Below are 5,000 nucleotides of genomic sequence, written 5' to 3' on the forward strand. Positions count from 1 at the left end.
CAAACTAAACGATGATGTAACTGATGTCAACTTTAAGAGTACATATATTATGAACGGCCTTTAAAGAGTTGTCGATCAATGTCGTTGAGGAGCATCTATTGGCAATACCAAGGTCCCTGATCTTATGTTTACCGATGATGCTGTCCTTATTGCAGAATCGTTGGAGGTCCTATCTGTAGACCTCACAGGGAGGTGAAACCGCTTGGGCTTCAGGTCTCCGGGACCAAGACCAGCCCAGAAGTTTAGAGGCTTACTGGATGACACAGTTCAGTATGTCCATACATGTTGCAGGTAAGTTGATGTCTTGGAAAGTTTTACATACCTGGGTAGTGTGGTGCATAGCAGTGGTAGGTCACATTAGAAAGCTTCGGGGATTGGTATCGCCCATGGTGTTATGGACTCAACTAAACTAGAGTATATGGTGTTGTCGTTGTTTATGCATTATTTCGAATCTTCAAATCAGTTGTGCTCCCTGTCTTGCTATACAGCTATAAAACATGAATAGTGAATGGTGACTTGAAGAAGCGTCTCGATGTCTTTGGTACTAAGTGCCTTCGGAGAATTATAGGGTATCGTTGGAATGACTTTATATGAAACGAGAGACTGTACAGTGAGACTAAGTCCAGGATAGTTCCCAGCAGAATTTGTGAACGCCAACTCCGGCTATATGGGCATGCCACATATTTCCCTGATGTTGATTGTACTTACAGAGCTGTTTCCACAAGAGAAAATCAGGAAACGAAGGAAGGCACACAGAATTCATGGTTGGGGAAATTTGATCAAACCTGTTGACAGTTGTTGCTATTGTTGTCGTTCCCTAGACTGCCTGGCCAAGCAGCCCCGTCTCCCTGAGGAATGCCACGGCTGGAAAGGGGTTTTCCCATAGATCCCTTATAGTGTATATCGTATTGTTAGCGTGCATGATTATGTTGTATAGTATGAGGTGAAGTGTTGCATCCAGGACAGTTATCTGCAGTGCTGGTAGCTTAGACCGGCTCGATAGTGGCCGCATTCCAGCCTGGCCAGATGAAGTCTGTCTTCTTAAAACAGAGAGGATTCAAAGGGATGGCTATCAGGGGGTCTGGCATGCAGCAATGTGTTGTCTTTCAGTTTGCTGATGGAACAGTACGCGATATGATTATGGATATGTTTCTAGAAGCTGGTGCCTGGTGGTTGTGGAGGAAGAGAAGAGAAGAATTTTGTGTGATATAGGTATTTGGGTGTTATTTTGATATTTCTTGTCTTATGTGGGTTCTGCCATATTGTGTAGTGGGTGGACTCTGATTATGGAGACTAAGGCAAATGTTTGTGTGCCTCTCATGTCAAGATGATCCTTGATTTTGAGGACTTTCATTTCATGGTCTAGATCAGGGGTTCCCAAGCTGCAGATGTTGACCCCCAAATGGGTCAAGAACTTTTATCTAGGAGTCATGGAATCTATCTGTATGTACATTCAGCCACACAGATCCTCGTATTGATTTGCTTGTATTAAAAAACAAATACATCTTTCTCATTAAAATACATGATTAAATCAATCCTTGTCATTAAACATTAATAAACAAATGTGTGTGTGTGTGTGTGTGTGTGTGTGTGTGTGTGTGTGTGTGTGTGTGTGTGTGTGTGTGTGTGTGTGTGTGTGTGTGTGTGTATCTGTGTCTGTGTCTGTGTGTTTGTGATTGTGTGTGTGTGTGTGCCTATGTGTGTGTGTGCCTGTGTGTGTATGCTTGTGTGTGTGCATTTACCTAGTTGTATTTATATATATATATATACACATATATACACATGCATGTATGTATGTATACGTAAGTGCACTAGAGCGTAGCTAGAATTGGTGGAAATGTTAAAGAAAAGATTGAAAATAAATCAGCCAAATCGAATTAAACTAAAACAACTGTAAGATCGGTTCAGATATATACATATTTTACTAAATGTGTGATCAAAATGAGATTTCCAATCAATATCACAAGAAGACATGGTTTCTATTCAGTATACATTTGCATCTATAGCTTTAAACCAAAGAACTCGTTTGATGTATGTAAAACATATTTTAAGCCAATCAAATATCTTGAGTGGGGGTAATAAAAAGCATCATAAGCAATTGGAACTGGGTATGCATATGAAGAGCAGACTATATGTATGGGGCAGATACTTGAAATTTAAGAAAGTCAGAAAAAATATTTTTAGATATGTTTGAGATGAGTTGAGAAGAATAGTGGGTGTTACAAGGATGGAAAGAGTGAGAAATGAGACAATGAGAAGGAGGACGGGGGTGGAAAGGGAGCTGTCAGAGGAAAAGATAGTGGGATGGTCTGGGCGCATGGAAAGAATGGTTGAGGAAAGATCTGTAATAAAAGTGTGATAAGGTACAGGTGCATAGAGGGAACTTGAGGGGAAGACTAAGAATGGGATAGATGGAGTTTTGGGGCTTTGAGTAAAAGTGAAATATCTATTGAGCAGAGAAGAGAAGGAAGAAGGCAAAAGAGAAACGTGAATGAAGATTGGTTGTGAATTGAATATAAATTCTCGTGGCGTGAAGGAATTCTCTTCGTCTTCCCTATTTTTGCATGAGGTATACGATGAGGGAGGGTTGCCGTGCAAATAAAATGGCTGGCTCCACTGTAGATGTGATCTGCCTCTCTGTATTTCTTCCAACCCAGGCATCGAGCACCGAGTAGGAATGTCACTTCACCCACAAGGAGCTAAGATAGAAGCTAAATAGGTGTGGGTGGGTGTGTGATTTGGGTGTCAATCTCCCTTATGTGGAATAAAAAGCCTATTGGCATATAGGTAGATAGAGAGCAGCAGCAGTAGTAGCAGTAACAGTAGCAGTTGCAGTGGCAGAAGTAGGAGCAGAAATATTAGTAGCTATAATAGCAATAGCAGTAGCAGAAGTTATAACAGTGTCAGCAGCAGTGACAGTAGCAGCAGTGACAGTGTAAGGAGAAGCAAGAATAGTAGCGAGGCACGAGCGGAGGCGGCGGGGCGAATCTATTGCACATGCATGTATGGTCACCATAATGCCTAAACACACCCCTGATGTGATCACCGGAGGAAAGTGACTGCACTTGGATTATCAATTCACCCAATAATGCTGCTATTTCTGTACCTGAAATAACTGATATCGAGTTGCCCACGAAATTGTCACTATTCTAAGAAACTGAGCAAGAATCGTTTTTTTTTTTTTTTTGTCATTAATTCATCCTAATCTTTTTTAACCTGTTGGAAAAGATAAAGGATACATGTATCCTGTAACTCTTGGGTACCTAATTAATTTCTCTTAAGTGGCTGTGGCCATGTTTGCTTAGCAAAGGTATTGATTAGCTCAACCTTGATAGAATATATCAACTTTGCTTGGAAGTGACAGTATGCACTCAGACACCCTTTAGCTGGCCATAAGTATATTTACTGTTGGTGATATTGCTACGTCGATACCAAAATATTTGTTTTGATAAATCTGTATTCGTAGATTTATTTGTTTCTTCACAGACACCTAAGCATTTAGAGACAGCATAATTTAGAATTTTACAGTAAGTTCTAAATACATCATTGTACAGATATAGTCAAGTATCAATACTCTGGTGATTTTAAGAGAGAGGTGAGGTAGATTTTAGGGACTATATCAGACGAAGAGCACCGCCTCTGGTTTAGGAATAAGTAAAAATGGCAGGGAGCGTACACAAGGAGGCGCATAGCTGCGGCCAAAGTCGTCACCTTTGTCCTATGCGATTGGACTGTTGGTGCAGGTAATAGTCACTGCTGGGAACCGGAAAAGAGTGCGGGATTCGAACCTATAACTAAACGAATGCGAGACCAGTACGCTTGCGATTACGTCACAAGCGCACTGTTTACGAATATGATTCTTTGAAATGCAAAGGAAGACCAGTTCCACAATAGATACTGTCTCGGAACAAATTATTTATGTGTAGATTTCCCTAAGCAATAATTTGTCCTGGAATTTACGTTCATCTTAGTGTATGCCTATCATGAATACAATATCAATAAGATAATTAAACATTTATCCGTTGTCTTTCTGACTCTTTTCATTATTGGCCATATTTCATCCTTCATGAGAAGTTTATTCTAATAATACAGCCTTAGTTTGGCCCATCTTTTCCACAGTATTTTTTATCATCAGATTGGGTTATTTGTATATAGTAATAGCTTTTAGGTAGCTGGAGATGGCTCTTAACTTGAATGATTAATTATCGGTAAGCATTACTACAGTGTATATGTAAGGTATTTTTAAATACTTCAACTAATAATAAAATTCCATTGTTATGTTCAATTTCAAGATTATGAACAGTGTTTTCAATCTAAAGGAATTCTTGTTATCGACCTTTGACAAATTATAGTAAAAAATATTCTAATATTCAAAGGCATCCTGAAACAAACATCAAACTACAATAATGTATTTCACTGACAACAACTAGCTCTTCAATTCTTGTAGACAATAGTAAGTCGGAGAGGAGGCAAACGAGAGGTTCGGGGAGCATTCAGGGGAGAATAGCAAAAATGAGGAACAGAATAACGTAAAAGGGATCAATAATATCTATTGAATAAAAATTAGTCTACAGTTACAAAAGAAGTTTCGTGAATGATGTGTATGAGAGCTATTGAATATATATATGTATATGTATATATATATATATATATATACATATATATATATATATATACATATATATATGCAAAAAGATCACTAAAAAACACGTGATCCACAAATTTTGCTGGTAACCACTAAGGAAATCGGAAGAGAAACAGTAATTCCCAAGCGCTTTCGTGTAATTCATATCTTCAGGGGAATACGGAAAAAATTGTGTTACAAAGAGGCTTAAAAATAACAAGATAATACACTAGAAAAGGAACTTGCATATTAAGAGATGTCACAAGATTAAACACTAGGAAAGGAACTGGCATAGTACAAGATGACACAATATTATACACTAGGAAAGGAACTGGCAAAGCACAAAAAGTCACAAATGAAAAAGAATAAGTATTGG

This window comes from Oratosquilla oratoria, chromosome 22 (assembly GCF_046742065.1).
Source record: "Oratosquilla oratoria isolate Oo_2021 chromosome 22, ASM4674206v1, whole genome shotgun sequence".
NCBI classification, from domain to species: Eukaryota; Metazoa; Arthropoda; class Malacostraca; order Stomatopoda; family Squillidae; genus Oratosquilla; species Oratosquilla oratoria.